The sequence below is a fragment of the Panthera pardus genome, unplaced genomic scaffold, assembly GCF_024362965.1.
Source record: "Panthera pardus isolate Hobbes unplaced genomic scaffold, ASM2436296v1 HiC_scaffold_2, whole genome shotgun sequence".
Taxonomy (NCBI): Eukaryota; Metazoa; Chordata; class Mammalia; order Carnivora; family Felidae; genus Panthera; species Panthera pardus.
The window spans coordinates 111,934,087-111,957,479 of NW_026526765.1; the positions used below are offsets into that span (position 1 = coordinate 111,934,087).

A 23,393-nucleotide genomic window follows, 5' to 3' on the forward strand; every position below is an offset into this window, starting at 1 on the left:
TGTGCATCTAGGATCTAGCTGTGCCTTCGGGCACCCTCCCCGTAATGGATTAATCCTCCTGCTTCACACTTTCAGATTCAAACTCTCACATGGGTGTACCCAGTTGGTAGAGCTCAGGGTAGGATGCCTCTCCCCTAGTGGCAAGGGAAGCTAGGAAGGTGAGCATTGACTGGGCTTCTGTAAAGAAATCTGTCTCTGCCTCCTAAGAGGTGAAGGTGGGGGATTCTTTAAACCAAAAATATTAGTTAAGTTCTTGGCAGTCTCAAGTGATGCAGGAGTTTAATGAAAAACTAATTATGAGGATGCAGAGAACAATAAGGGAAACCAGCAAGTTCCTGAGGGCTAGCAAAAGTGGGAGGCCATTACCATCTGATGTGAAAGACAGGTAATGTTAATGAAATGTAGTGAGACTGGTAGCTGTAGGAGTTGTGGTCTCATGCAGAGGAAGGCAGCCACTCCCAGCTTGTGTCTTGGTATTGGGGAAGCTGGGTAAATAAATACCCTAATTCCTCCCTCTTCCCACTTTGTGGTTTCCTGCTGGAGCCTCCCATTGAGCATTTAGAAGCCAGTGGTCCAGGGAGTCTATGAGGCAGTCCATGGAGGTCAGGCTTTCAAGTATAAATCAAGGTAAGGAAAGGTAGAGATTGAGGACATGGAGGGGCAAGTGGAGGCCATCCAACACTTGGGAAGAGTGATCAAGGGTGACGGCTGCCTAACTATCACCAAGAAAAAAAAAGAGCAAAGAGAAGAAAATGTTCCTACCAAGTCGCGGGAAAGGGGCCCAGATACAAACAGGCACAGTGCTGCTGCTGGCTGTCTCCTCCTGGAGTTTCCCACACCAGCTGTCTATTTGTTGGCACATCTTACCTTTCCTGTTCTTTTACATTGGGTTCACAAAAATTGTTTTAACGGTTTTGCCTGTTCTTCTCTTAGTAAGTTTTTCCCCTTTTCATTTGCCCTAAGTCCCTTCCCCCACATTGTCTTCTCCATTACAATTTTATTAAAATGAAAAGTGCCCTGGAATGGGAGTCATGTGTCCCACATTCTAGTCCTGGCTCAGTCTCCTTATGTTACCTCATTACGTGGTGGGAAGGGGCTAACGGCCTCCCCACTCTGCAATCTGGACTAATGTTGCCTCTTTTGTCTAGCAAGGCTTCATTTCATTTCTTTATGCAGCCATCCAAGAAATTTACTGAGGACCTGCTATGTGCCTAACAAGGTGCTTTGTATTGGTGATACAAAGAGAGGACACAGTGACCCAGCCTTCAAGAATCTTTCAGCTTACTAAGGAAGATAGATCTTGGGTGAGTGTGCTTAATAGGGATACATGGTATAGAGAAGTCATAGTGCTGTGACAGGGTGCTGTGACCGCACACAGTAGGGCAAAACAGACCTTGTGTGCATATGTTGGGGGGGAACCAAGAAAGACTTCCTGGAGGAAGCATGTGGGCCACATGAGGGCAGGGATTTCAGTGTGCTTTGTTCCCTACCCTATCTCCAGGGCCTAGGAGAATTCCTGGCACAGAGTAAGCACCTAGTGAATACTGTGGAAAGAACAAGTGAATGCAGTGAAGTTTAGACTGAGACCTGAGGGATGGATATGAGCTGTTCTAGTGAAGCAGCAAGGAGGACAGTAGGGAATGAATGAGCAGCCTGATAACAGTCCTAAGACAAGAGAGACAAGGCTGGCGTGGGACAGGGAGGGGACAGTGTGGCCCAGGATGACACCAGGGAGGAGACAGGCTTTGGGTATGTTGAGAATTTGACTGTATTCTTAGAGAATGGGAAACCAATGAATCATTGAAGGAAGAAATAGACTGGAGTAGGAGTTGGTTTGAATAATCATGAAGACATAGTCTCTATCCTCCATAAACTAACAAGGATTTATGGACATCTACATTTGGCATGATGCTGGGATCAATAATCTGAGTGCCATGGAATGAATCCTAAATTACAGGGATGGAGAGAAGATATCCTGGCATGATGGTCATGGCTCCACAGCAGGAGGTCGATGTAGGAAGGGAAGAGGAAGGGATTTCTTCTTTTTTAACAGGCAACATTTGCAAAGATCTTAGGAAAAGGGAAATTTCAGCAGGTTAAAAGGAGGACCTTCCAGATAAAAGAGCACAAATGAGGGCCTAAATACTGGACAATAGCAAGACAGTCTTGGAGAAGGGAGGGATTTCTTTCTTTTTTAAAAAAATTTTTTAAACATTTATTTATTTTTGAGACAATGCATGAGCATGAGTGGGGGAGGGGCAGAGAGAGAGGGAGATACAGAATCTGAAGCAGGCTCCAGGCTCTGAGCTGTCAGCACAGAACTCAACGCGGGGCCTGAACCCACGAACTGTGAGATCATGACCTGAGCTGAAATCAGACACTTAACCGACTGAGCCATCCAGGTGAGAAGGGAGGAATTTCATAGTACTGGAGGGCTGGGAGAATGGAGAGAATAGTGAGTTCAGGCTTTGGCATTTTTCTTTCTTTCCCAAGTTTATTGATGAATAATTGACAAATATAATTGTATATATTTACAGCATACAAACCCAATGATTTGACAGACATATACATTGTGGAATGATTACCAAGATCAAGAGAGTAAATACATCTGTCACCTCACATAGTTAACTATATGTTGGGGGAAGGGTTATGAGAACACTTGGGATCTACTGTCAGCAACTTTCAAGAATACAATACTGCCTGTGTTGTTAGTTATAGTCACCATGCTGCACATTAGATCCTCAGGACTTACTCGTCTAACAGCTAAAAGTTTGTACCCTTTGACCTATATCTTCCCATTTCCCCCACCTCCTAGTTCCTGGAAACCACTATTTTATTCTCTGTTTCCATGAGTTTGACTTTAAAAAAAAATTCTACATACAAGTGATATCATACAGTGTTTGTCTTTCTCTGGCTTATTTCACTTAGCATGATGCCCTTCTTGTGTTTTATGACTGAATAATGTTTCATTATGTGTATCCATTCATGGGTCTGAGGGTATTGAGGTTGCTTCCATATTTTGGCTACTATGAATAATGCTGCAGTGAACACAGGAATACAGATATCTCTTAGAAATAGCAATTTCATTTCCTTTGGATACATTACCAGGAGTGAGATGGCTGGATCACATAATTGTTCTATTTTTAATTTTTGGAGAAACTGCCATACTGTTTTCCATGATAGCTGTACCCACTCACATTCCCACTAATAGTGCACATCCTTGACAACATTTATTATCCTTTGTCTTTTTGATAATAACAATTCTAACAGGTATGAGGTGATAGCTCCTTGTGGTTTTGATTTGTATTTCCTGATGGTTAGTGATGTTGAACACCTTTTCACTGGCCATTTGTATGTCTTCTTTCAAAAAAATTCTGTTTGGGTCCTTTGCTTAATTTTTAATTGGACTATTCCCTGTTTTGGATATTAACCCTTTATCAGACATACGGTCTGAAATATTTCTCTCATTCTGAAAACGTTGCCTTTTCAATTCATTGATAGTTTCTTTTGCTGTGCAGAGGGTTGTTTTGTTTTGTTTTGACTTTGATGTAGGACTACTTGTTTATGTTAGCTTTTGTTGCCTGTGTTTTTGGTTTCTTATCCAAAAAAAAGTCATTGCCAAGCCCAGCGACAACAAGCCTTTTCCCTATATTTGTTTCTAGAAGTTTTATGGGCTTGGGTTTTATATTTAAGTCTTTAATCCATTTTGTAGTATTTTTTGTGAGTGGTATAAGATAGGAATCCACTTTCATTTTTTTCCCTTCTGGATATCCAGTTTTCTCAATGCTATTTATTGAAGAGATTATCCTTTCCACATTGTGTGTTTTTGTCACCTTTGCCAAAGATTGGTTGACTGTACATGTATAGTTTCGTTTCTGGTCTCTATATTCTATTCTACTGGTATACATGCTTGTTTTTATGTTATTCCCATACTGTTTTGATCAGTACAGCTTTGTGATATACTTTGAAACCAGAAAGTGTGATGCTTCTAGTTTTTTTTGTTTTTTTTGTTTTTTTTTTTTGTGCTTGGTAAGACTGTTTTGACTATCCAGGATCTTTTGTGGTTTTAGGACTGCTTTTAGATTTAGAACTGTTTTTCTATTTCTTTGAAAAATGGCATTGGAATTTTGATAGAGACTGCATTGAAAATGCAGATCACTTTGGGTAGTATGGGCATTTTACCAATATTAATTATTCTCATCTGGAATACAGATATCTTTCCATTTATTTCTGTCTTCTTCAATTCTTTTTTTTTTAATTAAAAAATGTTTAATGTTGATTTATTTTTAAGAGAGAGAGAGAGAGCATTAGCAGGGGAGGGACAGAGAGAGAGAGAGAGAGGGAGACAGAGAATCCAAGCAGGCTCTGCGTTGTTAGCGCAAAGCCCATTGCGGAGCTCAAACCCATGATCCTCGAGATCGGAGCCGAAGTCGGGCCTTCAACTGACTGAACCACCCAGGCGCCTCTGTGTCTTCTTCGATTCTTTAATCAACATCTTGTAATTTTCAGTGTACGGATCTTTTACGTCCTTGGTTAAATTTATTGCTGAGTATTATTGTCTATGATGCTATTATAAATGGGACTGCTTTCTTCATTTCTCTTTTGGATAGTTCATTGTTAATGTTTAGATAGAAACAAATTGAGTTTTGTATGTTAATTTTGTGGCATGCAACTTTATTGAATTTATGTATTAGTTTCAACAGTTTTTAGGTGGAGTCTTTAGTGTTTTTTTTTTTAATATATAAGATCACATCATTGACAAAGAGAGATAATTTTACTTATTTCCTTCCGTTTGGATGCCTTTTATTTGTTTATTTGTTGTGCCTAATTTCTGTGGCCAGGACTTCAAGTACTATGCTAAATAGATGCAGGGAGAGTGGGCATCCTTGTCTTGTTCCTGATTTTAAAGGTAAGGCTCTTCACTTCTTACCATCAAGTATAATATTAGCGACAGCTTTTCACATAGGATCTTTTTAAAAGTTGAGGTACGTTCCTTCTATACCTGATTTGTTAAGGGTTTCTTTTATAAAAGAAAAGTGAATTTTGTCAAATGCTATTTATGCTTCTATTAAAATGATCATATGATTTTTTTATCCTTCATTCTGTTAATGTGGTATGATTTACTGATTTGCGTATGTTAAACCATCCTTGGATCCTAGGGCTAAATGTCACTTGATCATGGAGTATGATCCTTTTAACATGTGCTCTTGAATTCAGTTTGTTAGTATTTTATGGAGGATTTTTGCATCTATATTAACCAGGGATATTGTCCTGTAATTTTCTTTTCTTGTAGTGTCCTTGTCTGACTTTAGTACCAGGATAACGCTTGCCTCATTAAATTGAGTTTGGAAGTGTTCCTTTCTCTTCAGTTTTTTGGAAAGAGTTTGAGAAGTATTGGTAAGAATTCTTAAGACGTAAGTTTAGGTTTATTTGAGATGCATAGGATCAGAATATCTTTGGGGGTCATTTTTCTGCCTACCGTGTCATATTTTCCCTTTTGACACTTTCCAGTCTCATGTTGTTGCTTTCCAATGGAAAAATTCAACCAGTAGCAAGAGGTAAGGAAGTCTGAAGATGCAACTCTTAGAAGTCACCATTTGGGGCACGGAGTCATGAAGAAGGAGAGAGAATGGAATCAGGGTGGGGCACTGGAGACTACTTAAAAAAGCTAGTTGGGTAATAAAATGCATAATGATATAGTTATAATCATATGTAATATCATTTATACAGATTGGAAAACCTAAAGAACATTTGGAACAATGCTATATGTTTTCAATGGCTAAGGAGGTAATATTTTTAATATAGTCTTTTAATGGTAGAATAAACTTAGATTTACAGAAAAATGATAATAGTACAGATAGTTCCCATATACCTATATCCTATCTTACATAGTATGGTAAATTTTTTACAAACAATGAATAAATATCGATGCATTATTATTAACTAAAGTCCATAGTGTATTGAGATTTCTTCATTATTCCGTAATTTCCTTTTTCTGCTGCAGGTTCCACCTAGGATATCATACTGCATTTAGTTGTCATGTCTCCTCAGGCTCCTCTTTTCTGTGACAGTATCTCAGAGTTTCCTTGTTCTTGATGAGTACAAGTATTTTAAAAGTGCAAGGAAATCACAAATACCCCAGATCCAGGACATTGGTTGCCTATAGGGAGCTTTTGAGGGGTTAGGGGATCAGGGGAGGGGCATGCACATGTTTCAGATACATCTGTAATGTTTTATCTCTTTAAGGATATGTGACATAGGTGTGGCAAAATATTTGGAATTTATAGCACTGGGTGGAGGGTACATTTGTTATATTATTTTCTGCTATGTATTTTTTATTTCTTTGAAATATATCAGAGTCAAATACGGAATTTGGGAAGAAGGGGGAGGAAATGGCACATGGCGGGAGGCATGGGAGCAAAAAGAGGGAATGTGGCTGTGGCTAAGGAGGACTCAGCTGAGAATAGATGGGGCTGGAGCACAGGGTTGGCAAAGGCTGTGTGAGGGCTGGACATGCAGACTGTGGACTTATTTTGGGTATTGCTGATGGACGTGAATCAAGCCTCTTCATTAGCTGAGGACCACTGACACCGTGGGAGCAGTGGAGTGAGATTAGGCTTAATCTTTGGGATATGTGCAAGTGGCATTGGAGGATTAAGGAGTCATCTCAGCAAGGAAGATGATACAGAGGTACAGGTGTGTAATGATAAGGCCCTACATTTATTTAATTTTTTTAAACATTTTTTTTTTCAACGTTTTTTATTTATTTTTGGGACAGAGAGAGACAGACAGAGCATGAACGGGGGAGGGGCAGAGAAAGGGAGACACAGAATCGGAAACAGGCTCCAGGCTCTGAGCCATCAGCCCAGAGCCCGACGCGGGGCTCGAACTCACGGACCGCGAGATCGTGACCTGGCTGAAGTCGGACGCTTAACCGACTGCGCCACCCAGGCGCCCCAAACATTTATTTATTTTTGAGAGAGAGAGAGAGAGAGAGGGAGAGAGAGAGAATGAGTTGGGGGTCGGGCCGAGAGAGAGGGAGACACAGAATCTGAAGTAGTCTCCGGGCTCTGAGCTGTCAGCACAGAGCCTGAAGCAGGGCTTGAACCCACACACCATGAGATCATGACCTGAGCCTAAGTCGGATGCTCAACCAACTGACCCACCCAGGCGCCCCAATAAGGCCCTACATTGAAAAGGTAGCAAAGACCCACTGTCTACTCGTCTAGTGCTCTGTGTGTTATGTAATTTAATCCTCACAGCAACTCACTGAGGTAAGAATGGTTATTACCAACTTTCTTTTGTTAATGAGGAAAAGGAGCCTCACAGAGGTTAAATAACTTCCATATGGTCATAAATCTGGGAACTGGGGGCTCTGGATGGGAATGCCTCCAGGCTCCCTGCAGCTGGCATGCACCGAATGTTTGTGTTCTCTTCTGGTTGTAGGCTGATAGCAGTGGGAGAAATGGTGTGAACCAGGCATTAGGGACAAGGAGGAGGTGGGCATAGGGCAATTAATGGCTTCAAGCCTCAGTGACCAGAAGATGCCATTACCACAGAGAGAATGTTTTTAAACGAGCTAGAAGAGCTGGATTGAGGAGTTGGCTAGTAAGAAAAGTTGGCTTGAGGAGCTGAGGAAAGGTAGGGCAGGCAGTTGCCAAACTGGGCCTTGGCCACTTTGGAGCAGGAGAGTTATAGCCATGGGAGTGTTTGCTTTATGGAGGAAAGGAAGAGAGAAAAGCAAAAGGCAGGAAGCAATCAAAACTATAAAGATAGAAACAGTTTTATAATCTTCATTCATTAAATATTTAGCAGGCTTTTTACTTAAGTATGCTATTTCCTCCCACCTTGGTCTGGGCGAGCCTGAGTAAGATGTAGTTTGTCCTTTACTTTCCCAATTGCTCACGGAAGGGCTTCTTGGCTTCTGTGGTTTCTAGAAGGACACAATAGCATTCTTTTGCCTCAGTGTGTGTCCTATTATTTATATTATTCTTCCTAATTTGACCCAGAACTTTTCAACTTAAAGAGAATGATGTTTTTTTTCAATGTTTTTACTGCATGCAATCTATATCTATTTTGAGGTAAGAAAATAAAAGGCACCGAAATAAACAATTTTAAAGTGTAGGATCCTGCATGCAGAACATTGTTAGCTTTTGATTTTTTACAATCCATCTTTGATTACAAAGTGAAATTAAGATTTTATATGCTGATTTCTTTTTGTCCCCATAAAGATACATTGGGGAAGGGACTAAAAACCTTCTTTTCTTTGTCTTATGGTGGTTTGAAATTGAGTCTGAGATCCATTTTAAAACACACTTAGGAATGCACATCTTTTTATTTTTTTATTTTACTTTTATTTTTATTTTGAGAGAGAGAAAATGCATACGCATGTGTGTGCATCTGTTCATCTCTACATGGGCTAACTTGGGCTTCCTCACTGGGTGCACACAAATGTCCCTAAAAGATGGACCCAGCATATCCTTTCTGATGACCCAGGCTTGAAAGGAAGTTAGCATCACTTCTGCCATATTCTATTGATTGGAACAGTAATAGCCTACCTAGGGTCATGAGGAGGGGACATAGGCCCCACCTCTTGGGTAAGTGACAAACTCCTAGAGAAGCAAGCAGGACTGGAAATACTACTGTGGTCATTTTCAGAAAATAAAGTCTTCTGTGGTTAGGTTGCTATAGTCAAAGGAATTTCATCTTCTTTTGAGTCTGCTATGGCTATAGAGAAATTCCTCAATATGTTTGTATTTCATTCCATTGAAAGGTTGTTTTAACAAAAACCTGGGAAGAATGTGGATGGATTTGTCTATACTTATTTCCAGTGCTTGAAAAGTAATTCCACAAGCAAGTGTTCTAGAACACTTCTTTTTAAACTTTTTAATGTTTTTTATTGAGAGAGAGAGAGGGAGGGAGGGAGTGAATGGGGGGGGGTAGGGGGAGAGAGAGTTGATCTTAAGCAGGGGCTCAGTCACATGACCCTGGGATCATGACCTGAACCAAAATTAAGAGTTGGATGCTCAACCGACTGAGCCACCCAGGTGCCCCAGAACATCTTTAAAAATAAAAATTGGGGCGCCTGGGTGGCTTAGTCCTTTAAGCATCCAAGTTCAGCTCAGGTCATGATCTTGTGTTCATGGATTTGAGCCCTGCATCTGGCTCTGTGCTGACAGCTCAGAGCCTGGAGCCTGCTTCAGATTCTGTGTCTCCCTCTCTCTCTGCCCCTCCCCCACTTGCACTCTGTCTCTTTCTCTCTCTCAAAAAATAAATAAACATTAAACTTTTTAAAATAATAAAAAATAAAAATTACATTAAATCTGCCCGTAAATCATATTGTTGTCAAGGTAACTAACCATCATATATTTGGAAATGAGCTGGATGATGATTTATCCTGATAGCGTATTCTAAAATAAGCTTAAGGATGCTGGGTACTTTTTAAACTGTAAAAGTCCTTATAATGCCTTCATGTTTTTCCTCACTATCAAACTTTCCTGCTTCAGTACTTTAGAGAATATAAAATAATACTCAGTTTATTATTGTTCATGTATTCCCTTTTCATATTGCTATTTATTCTCTTTTTAAGTCTGTTATAGCGCCCTCAAGATTTAAAGATTAGTAACTGTTATTTAAATTAAGCATTCACATCACATTCTAGTTTTCCTTATCAAAAACTGGCACAGAAAAAGACACAGTAATTCTTACTCTGCCCTCTGGTGGAGGTAATTGAGTACAAATTTCCTTTCTACTCTTGCCTGTTTTGGATCATATATATAATAACCTGTAGTAGGTACTGAGTATCACACTGAGCACTGTGGCAGACATTAAATCATTTAAGTCACATGACAATGGGGGACGCTAGTATAAGCAAACTGAAGATCATAGGAGTCAGAACCTAGTATATAGAGGCAAGATTCAAATCCAAGAATGTCCAGCTGGAAAGCCTGTGTTTGTTCATGTTTGTTCATTCTTTTATGCCATGCTGCCTCCAATCCAATAGCTCTGACAAAAAACAGCCTAACAAAACCATGCACTGGGTCTTTGTTAAATATGTACAGGAAAAGTACAGGATTTGGTATCAGAAAGATGTGGCTGTGAAGCCTATAAATGCCACTTATGGCGTCTGTCAACTTGGACAAGTTATTTAATGTCTCAAAGTTTCTCACATCCTATTATCTATGAGGATAGTAGAGACCATGTCTCAGAAGACTTTGGTATGAACTGAATGAGGTAATTCATGAAAACACAAGGTTAAGTAACCATTACATGGTAAGTCTGATGATCATAATCTTGTTGAAAAATATTGTGCATGCCCCAAACTCAAGTTAATTAGGCATACTTTTTGTTGTTGTTGTTGTTGTTCTTACTTTTATATAACTTTCCCATAAATTTTAAATGCGATTTTTCCTGGTAGAAAAGAACTTACTGTCCATTGGCATCTCATAGAGCTGTCCGTGGGAACTGAATATTTTCCTCATTGGGTCTAGTTTATGAGAGAGTTGCCTTTTGTTTTCATTAAATAGGAAGGGGCAGATACTTAGCCTCCAAAGAGAATCTGTTCATTGGACTTCTATTGCTTTTATATTATTCTATTCAAAGTGTTTTAGAAATTTAGCTCTTCATAAGAATTAGTGAATTTATTAATTCAGTGATTTATTTGAGATTTGGTCACTACATTCTATTAGGTGCTACATCTTGGCAACCAAAAGGCCTTACCATACATGAAAAAGGAGTTATCATCAAATGAACACGTTTTCCATGAAGGAAACCAAATTGTAAAAGAGCAGGGTGGGGATAGTAAAACTCTTTTAAAATACCTCAGAAACTCATGAAAAATAAATGGCCCAATTAAAAAAAAAATTCCACGATGCTTACAAGAATGTGGTGAGACAGGAATTCTTATATCATGTCAATGAGTCTGTAAATTGACCTGATATTTTTGGAAAGCAATTTGGCAATTTGTAATAGGAGCTTTAACAACATTCATACACGTTGAATTTTCACTTTCAAAATCTGCCCTGAAGAGAGGAGCAAGTAAAGCTTTAGCTAAAGGAATGCTTATCACAGCATTACGGATGACCACAGAGTTAGAAATGAGGAAAATATCAATAACAGAGAATTGCTTATACAAATTATAGCATTTAGATGGCAATGAACTATAATATAGACATTACAAATATTGGTATGGGAGATAACCTAGAAAATGCAATTCTATAAATTCTCTATCATCTATCTAAAATTTATATACATATACATTGCATTATATTTACACTCTTTCCTTCCTATGACATTTGCCTTTTCCATAACTGAACAGAATTTTGTGTTACTCCAGAGCTATTTCTTGCTTCCAGTTGTATATATAATCAAAACTAGACTGTATTTAATTAAAGCATCTCCACTACTCTTAGAAATTGTTTTGTTCAAATTTTCTTCTTAGCATATGAGGGGTGGTGAGGTGAATAAGGAAAATATCTTGACAACCAACAGGGATAGGAATCCAGCGACCATGGCTGGCTGTTTATTTTGAGTATGGAGTTGATAAGGTAGCATCATTATTTCCTGGAATTCTTTTTGTGGGGCAGGGGGTCTGCTTTACCAAAAATCCAGTTCTATACCTGGCTTTAATCCGCACGTTGATCATTTTACAAAGAGCAAAATTTCCACTCAATAATAAATTGTAGTATTTCTACTATCTTTTACCTTTTTGTGTTTTATTGAGTTGCAACTAAGAACTAATAAGCTGGAAATATTTAAAGTGTATAATGGGAGAAATTTGACATATGTATATACCTGTTGCCGTAGTTATACATTGTTATGTAACAAATTACCCCCCAAATTAGTGGCTTAAAGCAGCAAGCATTTGTCATCCCACAGTTTATGTGAATAAGGAATTGGGGAGTAGCTTACCTGCATGCCTCAGACTCAGGGCCTACGGTTCCAGGCAGGATGTTAGAAGGACTGCAGATGTCTGATGGTTTGACTGAGGTCAGAGGATTTGTTTCCCCCATGGCTAACTCTCATGGCTGTTGACAGGATGCCTTAGGTTACTTAAGTGTCCTCACAATGGCAAGTGACTTCCCCCAGGGTGTGTGATCCAAGAGACAGCAAAGAAGAGGAAACTGCAGTGTGTTATGACCTAGCCTCCGAAGTCTGTCATCACTTCCTCTTTTTCCTATTTGTTAGATCACTAACAGCATCTTACAGTCAAGGGAGGGGGAATTAGGTTCCATTCCTTGAAGGGAGGAGAATCAGAGAACCCGTGAACACATTTTAAAATCACTGCACTCAAGTAATCGGCAACATGGTCAAGATAATGAATACACCCCATATTAATCAAATCCTAAGCCAAATTAAATGTCACTGGCTCTAATATTTTAATTCTGGTGAAGTGATTAAATTACATAAAAGTTTGTGTGTGTTTTTTTTCCCAAATATCACTGCTACCTTGTATTCACAGAGCACCTTTCAGTCAGAATTCTTTATTTTTTCAATAAATGTTCATTTTTGAAACAGCGTGAGTGTGGAGGGGCAGAGAGAGATGGGACAGAGGATTCCACGGACTCTGCACTGACAGCAGTGAGCCCAATGAAGGGCTTGAACTCAAGAACCATGAGAACATGACCTGAGCTGAATTCGGACGCTTAACTGACAGCCACCCAGGCGCCCCTCAGTCTGAATTCTTTTTAAAGTGTTTTCAAAATTGTACTGAGAGCAGTTGGTATATCTTTCATGCTGGAAGCCAGTGAACATGCAGCAGTATTGGACCATAAATAGAAAAATTCCTTGTTGGGGCAGGGGGGAGGCAAGGCAGGGGGGAAGGACGCAGCAGAGGATAAATCAGAATATGCACATAATCATATTTCCTTATGTCAGGCCTTTGAGCCCCTCACAGCCTTGCTGGAAAAGATTATTTGAACCTTCTAAAGAATGTGTCCTTCTGAAATTGAACCTTCTGAAAATGTGTCCTCACTCTTTGCATGCTTGCCTAGCATCTCTTCAACAAGCAGAGAGAGCACATTTTTAAAATATAATTTGTGAAAGTGGCTTACATACAACACCCAGTGCTCATCTCAACAAGTGCTCACAGAGAGCACATTTTATAACTGCTGAGTTTTTCTGAGAGCGAAGGGTTTTCTGGGTCATTGCTGCTGTCACACTTATGTGATGACCATAGCAACGCAAGCACCTGCACGCAGTGTGCACTTTGTGTGGGTACCAGTCACCATGTGATGCATTGCACACACATCAGCTCATTTAATTCTTACAACAGCACTTAAAAATAGGGGTCACTGTCTTCATTTAATTTTTTTTCTATTAAGAAAAGCAGTGAAATTAAGACAATTGCCTTTGGTCATTTATTCAGCCACTTGTTCACTTGACAAACACTTTTTGAGCACCAACTATGTGCTGATTAGGTGCTGGGGATTCTGAAGGAACAAAACAGTTAAAATTTCCTAAGGAGTTGATATTTAAACACAGATTGTTCAAAGTCAGCATTCCTAACCATCGCCATCAGTGGTTCTCAGATTTTATGAGAATAAATACCGCTTGAGAAGCTTATTAGTAAGGCACATTCACTCCCTGGAGTTTCTAATGTAGAAGGCCCAGGAATCTGCAATGTATTCAACCATCATAGGTGTTTCTACTGTAAGTAGTCCGTGGACCACACTTTGAGAAACACTGCCAGGTACACTGCTACAGCTACCAAAGAGAGGGACAATATTTGTTTTCTCAGTTGTGGCCATTCATTACACATACTCCATGTTTTCTCTCCCTCTGTTTATGGAGATCAGTCTTCTTAAATCCAAGGTTAATATGTCCCAAGTTCATAACCAATACTTCCAGAATTTAGCAGTTTAATTTTTATTTTTTTTAACATTTCTTCATTTTTGAGAGATGGAGAGAGAGAATGAGTGGGATAGGGTGAGAGAGAGAGAGAGAGAGAGAGAGAGAGAGAGAGAATCTGAAGCAGGCTCCAGGATCCATGCTGTCAGCACAGAGCTGGATTTGGGGCTCCAACCCACTGGGCTCGAACCCGTGCACCATGAGATCACGACCTGAGCCGAAGTTGGACCCTCAACTGACTGAGCCACTCAGGCGCCCCTAGAATTTGGCAGGTTAAAACAACGAGCCTTATTTTAGTTTCTGTGCATCACGAATCTGGGAGTGGCTTAGCTGGTCATGTCAGCCACAGGTTCTATCACGAATATTCAATCAAGATGTTGGTTGGACCTGCAGATGTTTCCAGGCTCTGCTCGGGGAGATTTATTTCCAAAGTCACTCATTTGGCTGGTACCAGTCCTAAGAAGATCTGCTTCTGCTCCCAAGCTGAATCCCATGGACCTCTTCGTGTGTTTGCCTCACAACATGGCAAGTGGCATCCCCAGAGAAAGGGATCAAGAAAGAGGGAGTACTCCAAGATGGATCTGCATTCCTTTTATAATTAATTTTGGAAGTGACATCTCATAACCTCTGTTGCTTTTGACTGGCATTAACCGTTCCATAGTTAAGGGAAGGGAGTTATGCAAAGGCATGTGCTAGGCATCACAATGGCTTCTCCTAAAGATAAATTTGCTCCTTAATGCCTGGAATCTGTGGATATGTTACATTACAGGGCAAAAGGAGTTTGCAAACGTAATTAAGGTTATAGACTTTAAGGTGTGGTGATTATTCTGGGTTCTCTAAGTGGGTCCAATGAAATCACCTGACCCCTTAAAAGCATAAGAGGCAGCCTGAGAAAGAAGGTGCAGGGAAATGGTAGAAGGCAAGTCAGAGAGCTTCTCGATAGTGCAAGGTACGTGAGGTGCTGTTGCCAACTCTAAGACATGAAGTCCGTGTACAGTGACTAGAAAGAAGCTCCCAGGGCTTTCTCCATTGTGTAGGAATATACACAGACTAGCTGTAGGAGTAAATACTGGTTTCTGAGTGATGGTAAAGGACTGTAGATCTCTACGCTACAACCACGAGAAACTGAATTCCTCGCAGAATGTGAATGCGCTGGGAAGCAGACTGATACCCAGAGCCTCCAGTAAGGAATGTGTCCTGCCAACAGGTAAATTTGAGATTGGTGATATCAGTAGGGCTTCTGCTTAGTGAACTGTGAGATAATGTGTGTGTGTGATGTGTTAAGCTAAGCATGTTGTAATTTGTTACAGATGCACTGTAATGTGAATACAAGCATGAAAATGAGGATATGGGATCATTAGGGGGGTGCTTACCAACCAACCGAGTCTGTGCAGAATGTGAATGAGCTTCTCCTAGAGCATAGAGCACTTTCTGCCACTCTTGAGTTTACCTGTGGTGAAGAGCTCACCCCACCAACACCAAGGATGGGAAAATTACTTCAATGTCTCCACGCTGTTACAAGGGGAATGGGCAAATTCATCCTCATGGGCCACCGTTAGAAATCACAAATTGCCTGAAAAGAAGAGGAGATAAAGGGGAAAATTTTTCAGGCATCATACATTGTGGGTTTGTTTGGCGGGTTGTTTTCTCACAATGTTGCCATGGCTTAAGTAGCTCTGCCTCTGGCTGAATTTGCACGCTCAGATGTGGAGCCTAATGTAAGTAAGGCAGCTGTTACTCAGTGACTTGATAATTCCTGGTTGGTGAAGGATAGGGCACAGGTGGAAGGGCAACTGTAATGACTCTTGAATAGGTGCAAGGCTTTGAGGGCAAAGAAAGTTCTCATGTGCTCTGTATTGTGGGAAGCTGTATAGAAACATGTTGTTGCCTATCTCCTATTGGGATTTGTGTGTGTGCATGCAATTGACAGTATTGGATCGCATGTAAAGCACATGAGAAACTTAAAAAAAAAAAATTAATCCTGGGTCTGGTCACCAGATGCTCCAATTAGTAAAAGTACAGGTGGAGAGTCAACTTGGAAAACCTTTCTCTCTGGGATCTTTCCTCCAGTATTTGTTTTGTTTGGGTCATTTTCCTCCCTGTAAACTTGCAGTTTTCATGGAGAAGAACTTACATGCCTGAAACAAAAAGGCTCTAACATAAAAGTTGTTGGGGTAGATGAATAAAATAATGCACATTAATGTCCCTAGAGGAAAAGATTGGAATTACCATAAAACTGTACTTGGTTTTTATGATAAGGTCATGGAATGATTTTAGGGGTGGTCTTGATATTAAATGACTGATATTTAAAATCCAGGGGTTAGTTCTTTCAAATGACGATCACTACATTGACAAAGAAGGCCTGGGAATTAAATGAAAATTATTTTAAAAATTCCATAAATTCACTACGCTTTTTAAAAATACAATACTGCACTTAAAGAGTTTTCCCTTTTCTACCAACAATACAAAGAAAATCTTCCAGATCTTTATCATTTAAAGCAGACAAGTATGTAAGCAAATACTGAAAAAAAAATTGTTTAGAGTTCTAGATAACCTTAGGAAACTCAAGCACCAGTTGATGTGTAGTATGCCTTAAGAGGTACTGTATTTTCCAGGAAAGGACAAAGGGAGGTATTCTAGATGTCTTCAAGTTTCATTTAATTTTTGATAATACATAAAAATCTTGTATTGCTGACAAAACCCGGTTTGCAATTGAAGGATGGGAATTCCTGTCACCATCTATTTTTCAGTGAAAGACTCCCCCCCCTTTTTTTAACCATATTTCGATTTCTTGGCCATTGCATCAAATCTCTAAGAAATTCTTCCTCCCCACCCGCTTCCCCTTGCAAAACTTCCCCTCTAGCTCAAGTGTCAACACATGCTCTCTTGTGAAGGCCATTTTCTTCCTTGTTAAGCCTATAGTTATGCATCGGTTTCCAGGATTTCCATTACCAACACCACTCCTCCCTCTCAAGTTCTATTTTTAAATGTCTTTTTAATTTTGGCTTGATCTCCATTAGCTGACCCCTGTCTTTTGACTTTTCATTTGTATGAATAGGGGCAATGGCAGAAAGGTGCCAAGACAGATGCTAATTTACACTTGCTCTGAAGTGATGTTGACCACAGGAAGTGGATTCCACTAGATGCATATGAGTGAGGAAAAAAGCATAAAGGAGCAGCTGCCAGCCTTGCAGAAACATGATAGCCTGTGCTTATCTGGGGAATGGATCTGTGATTTGGTGAAAACTGCAGTTGAAAACCTTAGGTCATTTAGGCTTGTCACCTACTTGTTGGTTGACTCCTGGCCTCTATGTATTCATCACTGTTAAAATGAGGTAGTGCACTTCTTGGTTGGTTTGAAAATGGTTAGAAAATCATTTTAAGTTGTCTTTCAATGTGGACCTCAGAAATAGTGTTGTTGGTTTCATCACAAGCAGTTGTTGGAAACTCTGTGTCCTAGAGATTAGCAATACTTGAGGAAAAGACAAAATGAATTAGTTTGAGATAGTTGTCCTGAAAATAACGTGCCCTGGGTGGGAGTAGAGGAGATAGGAATAGAAGTGGGAGAATATTACTTGGATGAAGAGGGTATTAACTTTTACTTGTATCTTCAAACTTCATTGGTGTTTTCCTTAATCTATAACTAATAAGCCTCTATTTTTTTTGAGGGGGGAACGCTCCTTAGACTGTCACCATTCAATTAGCCTCTGCTGTATTTTCTTTGAAAGTACTCAGAAGTACTTATCTTCACTACTCTAAAACTTCTCTTATGAAAGTGACTGGAAACCTTTTTTTAATTTTAATTTTATTTTATTTACATCATTCAGCAATGTGTAGTGCATCATTCTTCATGTATCAACTGGCTCCTCCCTTGGTTCCTTGGGTCCCACTCTTGCCCCATTCTGTATCCATGTCTTTGGCTACCCCTTGTCAAGTCTCCTTTGTGAGCTTGTCTGCCTCAGTTGCCTGTAGATGAGCTGTACCCTAGTTCTCAGTTCATTCATTGCTCATTTGAAAGAAATTTGTTTGCCCCACTCACAGAGTTGGAATTATTATCTTGGATTGTTATTGAATACATTTGACATAAAAACATATGAATTTATGATGTATACCATGTTGATTTGATACATTGATGTGCTGTAATATGATCACCATTGTAGCAGTATTTATCACGTTACGTAATTATGGTACCATACTTTAATATTCATTATACTGTGTGTTAGTTCTGTATGGCTTACTTGCTACCTGTTGCACATTTATACCTTGAAACCGCCTAAATGCTGTTCCTCCAACCCACCCATTCCCTTTTAGATTTCACATCTGAGGGATATTCAGCACTACTTTGTCTTTTCTGACTTGTTGCATTTAGCATAATATGTTCACGGTCCAGCCATGTTGTCAAAAAAAATTGCAGGATAACCACCTTTATCCTGACTAGGGAATAATTTATTGTGTAAATAGGCCACATCTTTTTTTTTTTTTTTAGTCCATTCATCTGTTGATAGACACCTGGGTTTCCATATCTTGACAATCGTGAATAATGCTGCAGTAAACATGTGAGTGCATTTATCTCTGGAAATGCTGTTTTCATTTCCTTTGGGTATGTTTTGGACCCCCAGTTTTCCTCTTTCCTTAGTGGGGGAAAACCAAGTTATTCTGAGTTACTTGCCTGTCAGTATCCTTTACTGTGCACTTCTAGTTACCAGGTGGAGGACTTTTCCCATCCTAAGCACTTGTCTATGACTACACTTTATCCTATAATTTAACTCCATTCTAACTTTGTCTACCTGCATAGCGTTAGATCCCACAGCTTAATAGCTCAGGCCTACAAAACTGCCACAGCACCACACCACTTGCAAGGTATAATTAGAGATTCCACTGATCTCTTCTTCAAGTTCTATTCATTTGCTGGGGTGGCTGACACAACTCAAACATTTTACTTGTGCTGGTTAATTATAATAAAACATGCTAAAGGGTAAAGATGGATATGTGCATGGAAGAAAGGAATAAGGCAAGGAAGAAATGCCGAGCTCTCGTCTCTGGATGTGCCAGTCTCCTACTTCCCCAACTTCCAAGCCCTCCATACCCCATAGCTCCATGATTTTTATGGAAGCTCTATAGTCATGAGCAATTAACTCCTTTCCATTTCCCACCCTCTCTCTGAAGGAAGCAATGTAGGGCTATTCAGTCCCTTCAATACAACAAAAGATTTACCCAATTCCCATAACCCCTAGAAAATTAGAAGACTTTTAGGAGCTCTTTGCCAAGAACTGGGCAGAGTCTACTTATTTTTTCAATTAACTAACAGTGTAGTCCATGGTCTCTGGCCACACATTTAAAGCAAAATTATACAGAAGTGAAATGACTAGACTACTAGTGCCTTACTGGCATCTCATACAGTGATTGATCATCTTTCCAGCCCATCATTACCATATGAAAAGGGAACAAATAAAAATATTTTAAAAAGGCTTAACTGTAGAGAATAAACACGTGGTTGCCAGTGGGGAGATGAGTGGGGGAATGGGTGAAATTGTGGAAGGGGATTAGGAGTATTTATGAGGAACACTGAGCAATGTGTGGAATTACTGAATCACTATATTGTACACCTGAAACTAACCTAACACTGTTAATTATACTAGAAATTAAAAATTAAATTAAGCCAAGTACATGACCACTTAAATTAATCACTTAACCATATTTAACTAGTTATAATCTCTTAAATATTAATAATTTAAAAAAAATACCCCAAGGCAAGTTTCCTCAAATTTGCAGGCTTTCCTTCAGTATTTCAGGTTCCAAAAGTGGGAGTGGTGTCCACAAACAAATGGGTTCATTCTTTGAAGCATATATACATCTATATATATCATTGAGCTAAGACACAATACTCTCTTGCTCTGATCCCCTTTTGAGATGATAAAGTAATACTGGCTTCCCTTTATTATGTACCTCATTTATTCATTACTTCATTAAGCTACAGTTCCTCTTCCTGTTGATACCCAAATCCTCCTTTGGATGGGACTTTGGATTTGGCCACCTTGCTGATCTGAAATGCAGACAGCAATACTACTCTTGCAAGAACCTCCCACTTAATCCATTCTTTTTACATAAAATAAAGTTACATGGAGAGCCAGTGAGCTATTTTGACCATTGGGCAATATAGCTGCAATTACTGTTAGTCCCGATTTTGTGAGACTAGGTAAAGGCACATCCTTTCCCATCAGGCCTTAAGGAATTCTGACAAAAAGGTATAATACATATATTTTGTTGCTTTGGAATCATCTGTTTCCAGCCCTTGGAGTTAAAGCCCTGGTCATATGACTGTTGCAGCAGGTAAGAAAAGGACAAAAAAAAAGTGAGTTAGGGAAGATGATACCATCCTTCCCTGCTCTCTCTTCTCCTGATTTACAAGAAAAATGAAGGAATCTATCCAGCGAGGATACCCCTTTAATCCCACTCATGTTGAGTGTTAGCACCCACTTATGAAGGCATGTACACAAGCCCTTCATATTTTTATTTTACTCTCTGTTAGGCAACCAATGTTTTAACTGTCGATTGTAATTCTCTATCAAGCTAGTACTGGGGAGAATGACTCCCTGCTCACTTTTGGACGTTATGGCTCTTCAGTATAATCCTTGGTATAAAGAAATGATGGTTAGATGTTCAAATTGACATATCTTGTGTTCAGGTTCTTTCATACTATTGTAAGCATTTATATTTCCTAGGTAAGTAAAGTCCAGTACAGGGTCAGTGTCTATTCGTGGAAGTACCCATTTGTAGCTACCAGCTAAAGCCTGACTCAGGGCTACAAGCATCAGCCTGAGTTGGCAGCTGTGATGAAAGCCTTCCCATCAGAAAATCTGCCACATGGCTATTTGCAGTTTCTCTTTTGTTGACAGACACTACAGCTCTTACTGGCATTTTGTGCCACAGAGGGTGCAAGAGGATGATGTCCAGGTTGTTGTAATACCTGCATGTGGATTCATTTTCTGGACCCCAGGTGGCCATGTCAAGGGAGCACATGAGAGTGCTTGTTGATTCCAGTCATCTTCTGAACTTGGAAGAAACTACTTCTGATGGGTGTTGACATCTCCTACTTTATTGTACCCCTAAGTTTCAGTAGGGTTGTACCCTATATGGGTATTCTTTTAGTAGACCAAGTTTCCATTGCCCTTCTATCTGACCAAATTTTCAGGCCACTGGTCACTGTCCGGGAGTCTGTAAAAACCCAAACAGAGGGTTTTTTTTTCTCACTGTTTAGATGTTCTGTCACTGGTAAGAAAACATAATTCAGCCCACCGAGCTGATCTCCAATGTGTGTCTTTCCATTGCTGGTCTTAATGCAGGAATTTTCCAAAGAGGGTGTTTTCCATTCATCATGGAACTGCCATCCCCAATCCAGGTAGCTCTTGGGTCAGTTGAGTGTTGTTCATAGGACCTTGTCCAAGTGATCATGGAATCCAGTAGTTCCTCATACAGTTTGAGTCGGTCCTGGGGAAAAAGAAGCTCCCTGCTTGAGCATCTCCTCCTTGGATTCCCAAGGAGGCAGCATGACCCTGAATCAATCCTTTCTATTTTATCATGTAACTCTTCTGGACACTGCCACACCCCCATTAGAACATCTCTCAGATAACTTCCTACTCATCATACATATTTAGGTTTAAAGATCACTTCTCTAGTCGTCACATTAGCATCAATTAATGTCAGACAGCAGGTTAGTAAACACCTCTGAAATGGAAGTTCCTTAGTCTGAAGCCCCGCTACTCATCTCTGGGAATCCCACAGGCTTTTCCATAGCCCCAGTCCAGGATCCACATAGGGGTACTGCACAGAGAATTCCTACTGTCATTCTAGCTTTTGATTGTGTGGGTTCCCACAATCTTACTGGTTTCCATTTGGCACATTCTATTAACATTGCTTGAAAATCATGTTTACATGCCTTCTATTTTATAATACTAAGGATGTGACATACTCTCTAGTCACGTACAGTTTTCATCCCCATAATAGAGTCAGCTAGAAGAGGCACAACCCCTTCATGTAAGGCCTATCTCAATATACCAATTCCCCTACAAACTTTTTACGTTAATTCCTTCAACTTTTCTGTTCTTAAACTGTAGCCTCTATGAGGACTTGATCAAAAGATTTGAATTTATAACATTAGGTAGGGGAACTGTTACCCCGCAAGAACAAAATGTATTCCCATAAAACATTCAGGTAAAGGAGACACAAATTCTTTCCTGAAGCCTATTTGAATATGGCAACTTTAATGATCTTAGCAGCCCTCACATTTTTTATGTTCTTTCAGTGTAATTGTAGCCGCATCAGGGTTTCATCAATGTGTTTGGTAGTACAGTTTGTGGTACTCCTGTATCAAGGAATCCTGGAAACTTCTGTTTTCAAACACCCTGATTATTTTACCCACTCCTGTGCAGAACAGTTTGCATCCCCTTTGAGAGCCTCAGTCAAAAGGGACCCCGGCCTTTAACTTGATTAATGTGCCTAACTATTGTTCCAAGAGGTGGCTGGTCAGGTTTATTACTCTAGTCTCTACAGTCCCACTTTAAAAATTTTTCCAAACTGGGGTCAATAGAGTTTACTTGTTTAGGACCCTCTAATGTTGAGGGTCAAGCAGGGGATTTCTTGGGCCCACTGAACCTTTGATCATGCTGTGTTTAAACCTCTGATTTAACCCCATCACTATGCATTTTGCTTATCCCACTTTTTATAAGTTAGTATATGCCTATTTATATATATAATAATTTTAATTCCAGTATAATTAACATACCCTCTTACTTTTCAGGTGTACAACATAGTGATTCAACAACTCTGTACATTATTCAGTGCTCATCATGATAAGTGTATCATTTTCACCTGTCCCCCCCACTCACCTCTCCTCTGTAAACACCTGTTTATTTTCTATATTTAAAATTCTGTTTGGGGCGCCAGGGTGACTCAGTTGGTTAAGCATCCAACTCTTGGTTTCTTAAGGCTTCATGCGTTTGAACACCACATTGGGCTCTGCACTGGCAGCATAGAGCCTGCTTGGAATTCTCTGCCTCCCTCTCTCTACCCCTCCCCCACTCACACTATCTCTATATCTCTCAAAATAAATAAGTAAACTTAAAAAAAAGAACCCTGTTTATTTTTTTTTCATTTCTTAAATTCCACATATGAGTGAAGTCATAGGGTATTTGTTTTTCTCAGACTTACTTCACTTAGTTTTATACCCTCTAGATCTATCCATGCTGTTGTAAACATTCTTTTTTTATATAACTAATAGTCCATTGTGTGTGTGTGTGTGTGCACCATCTTCTTTATTCATATATCAGTGGACACTTGGGCTGTTCCATAATTTGGCTTTTGTAAATAATGTTGTAATAAACATAGAGAAGAATATATATATATATTTTTTTTATTTTTTTATTTTTTTTTATTTTTTAATATATGAAATTTACTGTCAAATTGGTTTCCATACAACACCCAGTGCTCATCCCAAAAGGTGCCCTCCTCAATACCCATCACCCACCCTGCCCTCCCTCCCACCCTGC

The 23,393-nt window shown here is 39.6% G+C and overlaps 1 long non-coding RNA gene across 2 annotated transcripts in view; it reads left to right on the forward strand.

Moving 5' to 3' along the window:
• Nucleotides 1-528: 528 nt before the first annotated feature.
• Nucleotides 529-23,393, forward strand: part of LOC109261755 (uncharacterized) — a 68,882-nt gene continuing 46,017 nt past the window's right edge. Inside the window, exons 1-2 of one of the 2 annotated variants that reach the window (XR_008423856.1) lie at nucleotides 529-627; nucleotides 1,177-1,304. This is a non-coding gene — a long non-coding RNA (uncharacterized LOC109261755). Of the gene's footprint in view, nucleotides 628-1,176; nucleotides 1,305-2,242; nucleotides 2,403-23,393 lie in introns of those variants that run through there. The other variant, XR_008423855.1, reaches the window with a different exon arrangement.